The sequence below is a fragment of the Vigna unguiculata genome, unplaced genomic scaffold, assembly GCF_037176805.1.
Source record: "Vigna unguiculata cultivar grain cowpea cultivar isolate G323 ecotype 2 unplaced genomic scaffold, ASM3717680v1 ptg000130l, whole genome shotgun sequence".
NCBI lineage: Eukaryota > Viridiplantae > Streptophyta > Magnoliopsida > Fabales > Fabaceae > Vigna > Vigna unguiculata.
The window spans coordinates 19,299-32,245 of NW_028196772.1; the positions used below are offsets into that span (position 1 = coordinate 19,299).

General features: G+C 29.4%; 1 non-coding gene across 1 annotated transcript; it reads right to left on the reverse strand.

Moving 5' to 3' along the window:
• Positions 1 to 312: 312 nt before the first annotated feature.
• Positions 313 to 384, reverse strand: TRNAR-UCU (transfer RNA arginine (anticodon UCU)). Its single transcript has one exon. It is a non-coding gene; the product is annotated as a tRNA-Arg (tRNA).
• Between the last annotated feature and the right edge of the window lie 12,563 nt (positions 385 to 12,947).

The window sequence follows — 12,947 nt, forward strand, 5'->3', positions numbered from 1 at the left end:
TGCTTACTTAAAGACGAATAAACCTCAATTCAAAGAAATCATATCTTCTACCAAGACATTCACTGGGGAAGCAGAAGCCCTTTTAAAGGACGCTATTAAAGAACAGATGGAACTCTTTTTATTCCAGGAACAAGTAGAAAAAAATTGATGAATCATTAAATAATTTTGTAATTCAATTTTCCAATTTTTATAATTAGTATCTTTTAATATGTTTTTATTTCATTTGAATATTATATATAATGAATTCGAATCAAAATGTAATAAATCAAAAAAAATAGAAGGACAAGGTTGAAATTAGATATGCAAACAACTTGCGTCCAATAGGATTTGAACCTATACCTAAGGTTTAGAAGACCTCTGTCCTATCCATTAGACAATGGACGCTTCTATTTTATATTTGATTCTTTAACCTTTTTAACTAAACCTTATTAAAAAGATTAAAGAATCAAACAAATATAAAGAATTCTAGAAATTATAAAAATAAAATAAATCAAATATTTAGAATAAAAGAAAAAAAAAATAAAAAAGAAAAATCAATTGAATATAATTGAATATATATAACTAAAACTAAATTAAGAAATGAAAATGAAGAATTGACAAATTCTTTAAGAATTCTAGATTCATTCTCGAAGAAAAAAGATAGATTTAAATAGAATAAAATAGAAGCGGGTAGCGGGAATCGAACCCGCATCGTTAGCTTGGAAGGCTAAGGGTTATAGTCGACGTTGATTCATCATTTTGATTTAACGTCTCTAATTCAAAACTGAACGTGAAACTTTTGTTTCATTCGGCTCCTTTACGGAATGAAGAGATGGACAATAAAAAAAATTGACCCATAACATCTATGTCAGCCTTTTTGTATGAATAGGTTTCAAATATCTTGCTTTTTAGATGATCCCTCTAGAAGAGCAATATTCTAACAATCTATGTTTTTTTTCTAGTTACTTCGTTCTCTATTTCTATTTCAGAAAATCTTTAGGAAAAGAAGAAAATTTCCGTCGAGCTAAAAAAATGTCGATGTCTCTAGTAAACTAAAAGAATCGTTTAATAGCTATTTTGCTTCAATTTTTACTATGCAAAAAAATGGAAGATTTAGTTACGATTAGAAAGAAACTTTGTATATTTCTCTCCATAGATCCTTTAGTAATACTCAAAAAATTCGGATTATAGATCCAATTCCAAAAACTTATGTTTCATAATTTTAAAACTCAATTTGTCAAATTCGATTTGATTCTTCTTGTATACAAATTACAATAATGTATATTATACCGCAAATAATTCATCGAGGGGTATAAAGGAGTCCCTTTAAGTAAAAAATAAAGTTTTTGATCGGCATATGAATCAAATGGGGGATCCCTTAACTTTTGGGGGGTCCTTGAAACGAATCGCACTTTTACCACTAAACTATACCCGCTACAATATCATTATTGTATCTTTTGTTGAACAAAGCAATCAGACAAAATAAAGAAATGGGAGGCATAATATTCTAATAAGTCGAGTATTGACATGTTTCATTAGAGAATCTTCTAATGAAATTTGAAAAACGGGATAATTTTCATTTTTTTATTTTGCTGAAGGTTATATATATATACAATTTACGTTACCAGAAAAAAGAGAGGGAGTAAGAAAAGAGAACATTTTTATATTATCTTATTTTGGTTTTATCTCATAGGAATCTATCCGTATCTCTTATTTTTTTTTTAATTACAAATATTTTTACAAATATTTTTTTTTCGAATAAAATATATTCAAATAAAGAATTTTTCTTCAATATTCATGGGAATAAAAGAAAAAGAGCCCGACTAGGTACTGGCCGGGCTCATTGGCTGTATAAAAAGAAAAAAAGAAAACTAAAATATATAGAATAATAAAAAAAAGATAGATAAGATAAAAAAGAATAAAAAAAAAGCAAGTCTCTTTTTTTTTTAAGCTCCCTTTTTGTTCTTCTTGTTTATGTGATATAACATAAACAAAGTAATTCTTTTTTTTTTCAATTGGGGAGAGATGGCTGAGTGGACTATAGCGTCGGATTGCTAATCCGTTGTACAAATTCTTGTACCGAGGGTTCGAATCCCTCTCTTTCCGTTGATAATTTGGTATTTTTTTTTGAACTTGTTTTTTTTATTTACTAGTTAAAGATGTTAAAATAGAGAAAATCCTAAAAATATTTCAAAATTCCGCACAAGCAAGAAAACACAGAATCCACTTTTTTCTTATTCTATTCTTCACGTCCTGGATTACGTCCTGGATCGTTAGATAGGAATCCGAAGATGAAAAGAGAAACGAAAAAGATCACTACCGTATAAACAAAAAGTTTTAGAGTAAGCATTATGAAATCTCCAAGATAATTAAAAAACGACAAAGAAAGAGAATAGATTCTCTTATATTACAACATATTTTGTTTCTTTTAATACTAAGATACTAAGTTTCTAAAAAATGAAGTTTTTTTAGGATATGAGGAGATATATATATATGAGTTTCGAAAATGAATTGATAGTAAGAGTAGATTATTTTATTACAAATTATCAATAATTCTTTTGACCAAAAATCCTTTTTTTCTGTAATCTAGGTATTCGATTGGTGAGGGGTTCCAATCGAATAATCGGATTAGGTTTTTTCAATTCAAAAAACGTAAATGATGAGAAGGTCCCTTTTTTTCCTATATATTGAAAAATTTCAATATTGGAATCCAGAAGTCACACTGTAAGACTTATCTGATCTTATAAATTGTTAAAATGTTCGAGTTTTAGTTTTCTGAAAAATTCTGAATTTTTTTACGACATTATTCAAATTAAAAATATCATCGAAAACTTACAGCAGCTTGCCAAACAAAAGCTAAAAGAAAAAATAGTACGGGTATTACTGGCATAATATCCACAATTGGATTCAAGAAAGCGTAGGCTTCGGGCAATTTCTCCAAAAAAAAACTACTGGAATAAAGGACGGAGTGAATACAAATACAGATCCAACTAAAGATATTAAGCATAACAAACATTTTGTTCTTTAAAAAAAATAAAAGTTATTTTTGTTTTTTTTTTTTCATTCTAATTTTCAATTTTATTGCATTATATACATAATACAATAAAAAGGAAAATAAAGAGTTATGAATAAAAGTAAAAAAATGAATCAAATAAGATAAGAATCTCGAGAATCCTTCTTTTATTTGAACTTTTCCAGTTTCAAAATATTTTTTATTCTGAAATCAAAAAAATTGAAGAAATCATACTTCCTTCTATATAATATCTTAATTGAATTGTATGTAATGATCAATCAATTTAGTTTTATCCTATCTATCTATATCCATTTATAGATATAGATAGATATGTAGATACGCATATAAAATACTAGTCGCAAAATTTTTTTTTTATAGAAATTTTTGAACTGGAATTGACGAACAACCAATATCAATAATAGTCTTTATTAATGTAAAATGGAAAATGGGGCGTGGCCAAGCGGTAAGGCAACGGGTTTTGGTCCCGCTATTCGGAGGTTCGAATCCTTCCGTCCCAGAGCATATCTATTTAGGATGTATATCATATTTGAATACAGATTGTATCGCATAATTAAAAGGGACCCTCCTTTTTTTGAAAAAAAAAATTATCATTTTTCTACTTTACAAATTATAAAAATAGAATAGAGTAGAAAATATATTGCTAGAATATCAAGTTCATTTTCATTTATGTCTTTACTTTTAAAAAGGTTTTCATTATATATAAGAAAAACCGAAACGTAAAAAAAAGGATAGATTCTTATGTAGCGAATGAATCAATCACTATTCACGATTCGATAATTACATACTGGATCTAAGCTAAGGGAATGTTAGAGTAAAACTTCGTTTGAAACGATGTGGTAAAAAGCAACGTGCGGCTTGAAAGACATGATTAAATTAGGGGTGGATTTTGATATCCGCCATTTTTTCTAGTATTTTACAAACGAACATGATCTTGACTTGACATCATTTGTTCTGTTCCACTAGACCCCTTTTTTTGTTTTTGGGACAGGAAAGGGATTAATGATGTAAATAGTACATGATGGAACTCGAATTTATTCATTTCTCGGGAGCAAGTATCTAAAATTTAATAAATTCTAAAAAGTTAATAAGTCTGTTTATTTTATAAAAATAGAAAGGATCTTATTTCAGCCAGGTTCAAAAAAAATGGTTGAAATTTGTAAAATTGCTTTTTTATCAAAAAGTTTATCCGCAGGAATTAACTTTTTTTATGATTCTTTCAGAGAAAAACAGGTATGTTGCTCCCATTTTTTTAAAAAATTGAAGATTCCCGGAGTAATGTCTAAACCCAAAGATTCAAAGAAAAGCTAAAAAATCAGGGAATTAAGGAAATACCATTTTCAAATTGTATCATCAATTCTATTATCAAAAATTTTAGAAAAAAGAAATGAATGATAAAGAAACGAAATACGGGCAAGAAAGAGGAGTAGAGACCACTCAATAAATGAAATAGCTGCTGCTTGGTTTTCTTTTTAGTTTTTTGAGAATTTTTCAAATTGAGTGTTATGGAGGTACAAATAGGAAGAGTTTTTTTTTTTCAGAAAGAAAATACGAAAGAAAAATACTTCAGTCATTGTTTAATTGATTTGATGATTTTATTGCTCTATTTTACATCATAATTTTCGAAATACATAGAATTTTTGATATTCTCGAGCCGTACGGGGATAAAAATTTCCTGTACGTTTGGAGGGGGGGTATCTATATCTATCCCAAAGAGCTGTTTATCGAATTGTTGCTAAGGGATGTTCGACCCCAAAGAGAGGGAAGATATCTTCAGAAAGTGGATCCTATAAAGAATTAAACCTATTTCAATATTCCTGTTATTCTTTCATTTCCTTGACAAGGGGCGCTTAACCTACAGGAACTGTTCAGCATATTTCAAAAAAGGCAGGTGTTTTTATAGAACTTAGCTCGAATCAACAAACGAAATTCAATTAATGAAATCAAAAAGGGGGTGTAGATTATTTGTATATAGATTTACAAAACTCCCCGCTCTCTTGTTATATTCATACTTCATTTTTTTATTTCTTGTTGTTTATATAGAATCATAGAATGCAATTTTATATAGTCAGACAATTCATGAAATTTTCATAAATCTTCAAAAAAAATGAAAAATTGTATAGAGATAAAAGAGAGAATATAGGAAAAAAAAGAGTAACTAAATATAGTAATTGGACTTTTAAATAGATTCCCCCCTATGAGGTGATTTTTTTATTTCATATTTCTTCTTATTTTATTGTTATTTCTTTTTAATATTGACTCGCTCTTTATTTTTTTCAGTTATTAATTCTAGTTATTTGATTTATATACTTTTTTTTGATAGTAAATAAATGAGATAGAATATTCAAAATGGAATATTTCTATTATTTGATTTTTCATCCAATGACTATACATTTTTTTTTATGGAAATACAGGAAAAAACTCTATGGAAAAATGGTGGTTCAATTCTAAGTTACTTAATAGGAAGTTCGAATACAGGTGTGAATTAAGTAAATCAATGGAGAGTCTTGGTCCTATTGAGAATACCAGTCTAAGCGAAGAACCCAAAATTTTAACTGATATAGATAAAAAAATTCAGAGGTGGGATGATCGTGATAATTCTAGTTATAATTCTTTTGATTATTTAGTAGGTGTCGATAACATACAGGATTTCCTATCTGATAAAACTTTTTTAGTTAGGGATAATAAGAAGAACAGTTATTCCATATATTTAGATATTGAAAATAAAACTTTGGAGATTAACAACAATCATTCTTTTCTAAGGGTTTTTTCTAGCTATCTGAATACTGTTATTAAGAGTGATTACGATCATTCCATGTATGATACTCCTTTTAGTTGGAACAATTATATTAATAGTTGCATTGATAGTTATTTTCATTCTCAAATCTGTGTTGATAGTTGCATTTTTGGTAATATAGTCGAATATAATGACAGTTATTTTTATAGTTACTTTTTAGGTAAGGTCAGAAATTGTAGTGAAAGTGAGAATTCTAGTTTTAGTTTAATAACTAGTACGAATGATACAAATGATAGTGATTCCACTCTAGTAGAAAATTATATGAATCTCCATGAAAGTGAACAATTGACGCATTTGTGGATTGAATGCGAAAATTGTTATGAATTAAATTATAAAAAATTTTGGAAATCAAAAAGGAATATTTGTGAATACTGTGGATATCATTTGAAAATGGACAGTTCAGATAGAATCGAATTTTCGATTGATTCGGGTACTTGGAATCCTATGGATGAAGACATGGTTTCTCTGGATCTCATTGAATTTCATTCAGAAGAAGAACCTTATAAAGATCGTATTGATTCTTATCAAAGAAAAACAGGATTAACTGAGGCTGTTCAAACAGGGACAGGTCAAGTAAATGGTATTCCTGTAGCAATTGGTATTATGGATTTTAAGTTTATGGGAGGTAGCATGGGATCCGTAGTAGGTGAGAAAATCACCCGTTTGGTAGAATATGCTACTAATCAACTTTTACCTCTTATTCTCGTATGTTCGTCCGGAGGAGCGCGTATGCAAGAAGGAAGTTTGAGCTTGATGCAAATGGCTAAAATTTCTTCTGCTTTATATTATTATCAAACAATTCAAAAATTATTCTATGTATCGATACTTACATCTCCTACTACGGGTGGGGTGACAGCTAGTTTTGGCATGTTGGGGGATATCATTATTGGCGAACCAAACGCTTATATTGCATTTGCTGGTAAAAGAGTAATTGAACAAACATTGAATAAGACAGTGCCCGAAGATTCACAAGTAGCTGAATCTTTATTCAATAAGGGTTTAATTGATTCAATCGTACCGCGTAATCTTTTAAAGGGAGTTGTAACTGAGTTATTGCAATTCCATAATTTCTTTTCTTTGACTAAAAAGGAAAGAAATTATGGAATTGAAATACAAAATCAAAACATACAGGATCAAAGTAATAAAATAAAAGAATAATAAAAAAATACTAAGAATCATAAAAGGGTATATTCTGATATATATCGGCTTAGCTATAATCACTAGAATTCCTATATACTAAGTATAAAGATATAGGAATTCTAGTGATTATAGACTGTCTTTTTTAATAAAAATAAGAATAAAAATCGACAAAAATAAAAATAGATATAGTACAAATAGTAAATCGAGGTACCCTTATTTATGATAAACTTTCCTTCCATTTTTGTTCCTTTAGTGGGTCTAGTATTTCCGGCAATTGCAATGGCTTCTTTATTTCTTTATGTTCAAAAAAACAAGATTTTTTAGATACGGCGGTAAGTAGGGAAAAATATTATAGATCTTTTTTTTAGAGCTGGAAGCAATTGGATGAATTCCCCCTAAAGGTTTACATTTCAGTAGCGCCAGTTGATGAAAATTACTTTAGAAACAAGTAAAATTCTGGGGTTTTTTATTCCACAATTATTATTCTTAAAAAGAAAAAGAGGGGGTAATGAATATTTTAAAAAAAAGATCAAAAGAAGTACTGATCTATTCTATAACAGAGTCTCGAAAAATAAGCAATATCTTTTCAGCCTTTATCATTTTTTTAGGTTCATTGGGGTTATTGTTGGTTGCAATTTCCAGTTATCTCGGTATGGGTCTTTTCCTTTTTTCTCAGGAAATTAGTAATTTTCCATTTATTCCACAAGGGGCCGCGATGGCTTTTTATGGAATTGGGGGTCTCTTTATTAGTTTTTATTTGTGGTGGATTATTTTGTGGGATATTGGCGGTGGTTTTGATATCTTCGATAAAAAAAATAAAGAAGAAGTATGTTTTCTTCGTTGGGGATTTCCTGGAAAAAATCGTCGTATTATTCTCAAAATACCTATGAACGAGATTAAATCTATCAGAATAATAACAGGAGTTCAAGAACGAAGTATTTTGACTCGTACTCTTACTTATGAGAGTCTCGTTTATATGGAAACAATAGAACAGGGGTTTATTCCCTTGACTCGTATTGAAGATAATTTGACTCCACTAGAAATTGCAAATAGAGCTGGCGAATTATCTTTTTTTTTAGGTGTACCGCTTCTTTATTGATGAAAATTGGACTTAACTAGAAATAAAATTGCACAAAAAGTTTCAGAATTGTCCTATTTATTTAGTGTACCGATTGAAATATTTTGAAAAAAAACTGTTTTTTGCAAAATATTTCAATTTTTATTTTTATAGATGGGACATTTTTTGATTTCGAAATTTGAATATTATAGTCATAACTCGAAGTGCTCCTTGGTGTATTTCTAAAAAGAATCCTTTTTTCTTCGAATCTTAGCAATTAATATCCTTTCGAAACAATATTTTTTTCTTCATTGGATTGGAATTGACTGTGAATTCTTTCGATTTCTTATTCGATTTATGTATTCTTTTTTCTCAATTAAAGAAGGCAAAGGCTAACTTCCGAAGTTTAAGTAAAAAAAAATGATAAAATACAATCTAAATTTATCTAGAAGCTCTATAACTTGTAATGAAGCTTATACTTGATAGAAAAGTTATTATCATATAGAGTTGACGAAAGAGATGAAGTTAAGTTCATTAAAGACGAAAAATGAAAAAAAAAAAAAGCATTCCCCTTCTATATCTTACATCTATAGTCTTTTTGCCCTGGTGTATCTCTTTCACATTTAAGAAAAGTCTGGAATCTTGGTTTATTAATTGGTGGAATACTAGTCAATCCGAAATTTTCTTGAATGATATTAAAGAAAAGAGTATTCTAAACAAATTCATAGAATTAGAGGAACTGTTTTTCTTAGATGACATGTTAAAGGAATGTCCGAAAACATATATACAAAACCTTCGTACTGGAATTTATAAAGAAACAATCCAATTAATCAAAACACACAATGAAGATCGTATGAATACGATTTTGCACTTCTCCACAAATATAATTTGTTTCTTTATTCTAAGCGGTTATTCTATTCTTGGTAATCAAGAACTTGTTCTTATTAACTCTTTGGTTCGAGAATTTATATATAATTTAAGTGACACAATAAAAGCTTTTTCTATTCTTTTATTAACTGATTTATGTATAGGATTCCATTCAACCCATGGGTGGGAACTACTTTTTGGCTTCGTTTATAAAGATTTTGGATTTGCTCAAAATGATCAAATTATATCCGGTCTTGTGTCCACTTTTCCAGTCATTTTAGATACAATTTTAAAATATTGGATTTTCCGTTATTTAAATCGCATATCTCCATCACTTGTAGTGATTTATCATTCAATGAATGATTGACAGAAAAACCGATTTACTTCAATGAATTTCAAGTTTTTATCTAAAAAAGATAATTTTTCATTTTCCCCTCTTTAAAAAAAAGTTAAATAAAAAAGGGGTTCCCACCTTGGATAGGGAACTATGCGAGTGACCTACCTAATCTTATTGTAGAAATTTTCAGGATCAATGATTAGACCATGCAAACTAGAAATGCTTTTTCTTGTATAAAGGAAGGGATTACCCGATCCATTTCTATATCGGTCATGATATATATAATAATTCGAGCACCCTTTTCAAATGCATATCCAATTTTTGCACAGCAGGGTTATGAAAATCCCCGAGAAGCAACCGGTCGTATTGTCTGTGCCAATTGCCATTTAGCTAATAAGCCCGTGGATATTGAGGTTCCACAAGCGGTACTTCCTGATACTGTATTTGAAGCAGTTGTTCGAATTCCTTATGATATGCAAGTGAAACAAGTTCTAGCTAATGGTAAAAAGGGAACTTTGAATGTGGGGGCTGTTCTTATTTTACCGGAAGGTTTTGAATTGGCACCCCCCGATCGTATTTCGCCTGAGATTAAAGAGAAGATAGGCAATCTGTCTTTTCAAAACTATCGCCCTACAAAAAAAAATATTCTTGTAGTAGGCCCTGTTCCTGGTCAGAAATATAATGAAATCACGTTTCCTATTCTTTCCCCGGATCCCGCTAGTAAAAGAGATATTCATTTCTTAAAATATCCTATATATGTAGGCGGGAACAGGGGAAGGGGCCAGATTTATCTTGACGGGAGCAAGAGTAATAATAATGTTTATAATGCTACAGCAGCAGGTATAGTCAAAAAAATCATACGAAAAGAAAAAGGGGGATACGAAATCACTATAGTAGATGCATTAGATGAGCGTGAAGTGATTGATATTATACCTCCAGGACCAGAACTTCTTGTTTCAGAAGGTGAATCTATCAAACTTGATCAGCCATTAACAAGTAATCCTAATGTCGGTGGATTTGGTCAGGGGGATGCGGAAATAGTACTTCAAGATCCATTACGTGTTCAAGGTCTCTTGTTCTTCTTGGCATCTATTATTTTAGCACAAATCTTTTTAGTTCTTAAGAAGAAACAATTTGAGAAGGTTCAATTGTTCGAAATGAATTTTTAGTTCCGCGTATTTATCAACATATTAAACTCGTAAAAATAACTCAATTTTTTTGATAATTTTTGTAATTATATTCTGTATAATATCTGTATAATAGAAAATATATATATATATTCAAATATCGAAAAGTTACTCTAAGGGGGATTCTTTGTTTTTTCTTTTTTTTTTTTTTCTTTGTCCTTTCCTAGAGTCCGATTCCTATTCCTTCTTGTTTGTGTTGAAATAGAAATATTCTAAAAATATCAATAAAATACTATTTTTGAATCCCTTCCTGAAAAATCCTATATCTTAGTTTCTCTTTTTTCCAACTTAGAATCTTTCTGCCAGATAATCTTTTATGGTATATAAATAATATGTAAAATAATATGTAGTGAACAAATAAAAAAAAAAGAATGAAATGGAATTTTTTGAAACATCGGAAGAAGTAGTCATTTATATGAAAAAAAATTAGAATTCTTAAGAACTCAAGGGGGATCCACTTGCATTCGTCAAAGAAAGAGTGGATCCCTGTTCAGTTCTTACACTTTCATTTCAAAAACCCAAATAGAATACGATTACTACAGAGATGAGCCCAATCCGGAATATGAACCATAAAAGAAAATACCAATTAAACCGATCACAGTAATACCAGTTACAGTACCTATTATCCAAAGAGGAATTCTTCCAGTAGTATCGGCCATTTATCCCACTTTCCTCCACATTTAATCACGTAGTCAGTCATGCTAAAGACATTAACAAACAGTCATAGATAATTATGAAATGATATCCTTCCGAATGGGATAAAAGAATTCTTAATATATATATTATTGACTATTCCTATTTCTTCTATTAATTCTAATTAATTGAAGAAATAATTTGAAAATAAAACAGCAAGTACAAAAATAAGTAATAACCCCCAGTAGAGACTGGTACGATTCAATTCAACATTTTGTTCATTTGGGTTTGATTGTGTCATAGCTCTATAATTCAAATTAAGTTTATCGTTGGATGAATTGCATTGCTGATATTGATCCCAAAAAAGAAACAGTGGGTACCGCTAGTCCGTGAACAGCTAGCCATCGTACTGTAAAAATTGGATAGGTCCTATCTATAGTCATTGGAGCCTCCTAAAAAGATCTACTAAATTCATCAAGTTGTTCCAAAGGATCAAAACGGCCAGTTATTAATGGAATTCCTTGTCGGTTCTCTGTAAAATACTCGTTTGGGCGGGGACTTCCAAATACATCGTAAGCTAGACCTGTACTGACAAATAACCAACCTGCAATGAATAGGGAGGGTATAGTAATGCTATGAATAATCCAGTATCGGATACTGGTAATAATATCAGCAAAAGAACGTTCTCCTGTGCTTCCAGACATCTTGAACTCCACATATTCTTGTACAGTCAAAAGGGGGGGATCGAGTCCATAAAAGACGAGATCAGTAAGGCGAAATTTACTGAAATAGAATCCTTGTTAGATCGTCCATTTTGTACCAACGGTGTCTTTTGAGTATACCGAATCAGTATAGCTATCCTTCTTCTAACAGAGCAATGAAATTTCACAATCAGTGTAAAATTTTAGTACTAGATTTTTTTCTTCTTTTTTCATTGATTGTCTCTATGTAGTCAAAAATCCGATAGAAAATTTTGCAAAGTTTGGGTATATAAAAATTTTTTTTATATTAAATTTTTAGAGTAATAGTATAAAAGGAAGGTTCTTAACATTTCAAATTATTAGTTTTGGATTAGAAACTAAAGATCCATTAAAATCGGAATATGAGAAAAGGGTTTCTAATAATTAATAAAGTAGATAATTCATAAAGTAGATTTTCTATTTTAATAATTCAATTATTGCCAAATCAATAAATATATTTTTTGTGGTTGTTGAAGATCTTTTTTTCTATTTTCTTCTACATTAATTCAAAGTGAAATAAAATGAAATAACAGAGTTATTATTCTTTGTTTGAATATTCATAATTTTTCTTTTCTTTTTCCAATATAAACAGAATTCTATTGGATATCTATAGAATAATACTAAATATTTTCATTAGATCAGTTTACTTAATTCCTGAGTTGATTAAGAAGTATGTTGATTTGAAATCACAGGATGGGTAGATGTAACAGATGAGGAATTTATTTCTAAATTATGTTACTCTATTTCTTTTTTTTTTTTTCGTCTCTAATAATTGAATTTATTGAGGAATTGCCAATTTTGAATTGTATCTTTCAAGTAGGATTTTTTATCTTCTTTTTTCTCTCAAAAATGGAAATTTAGGGAAGTGCTTTATAAACATATGTATAAAAAGAACGAACATATTTCATTTAGTTTCTATATGCCCACTATCACTAGTTATTTCGGTTTTTTACTATCGGTTTTAATTATAACCTCGTCTCTATTTATTGGTCTTAGTAAAATACGACTTATTTGATTTGTAATTTTGAGAGGAATAGTAAATTTTGGTATAAGACATTCTAGAATTCCTTACTATGTCAATTTACAATTCTCGATCGTTGAGATTTATGATCAATACAGATTTATGTTTAAGGCTAGATATTATATTACCTTTCTTTTTACTTTTCGAACAAATAAAAA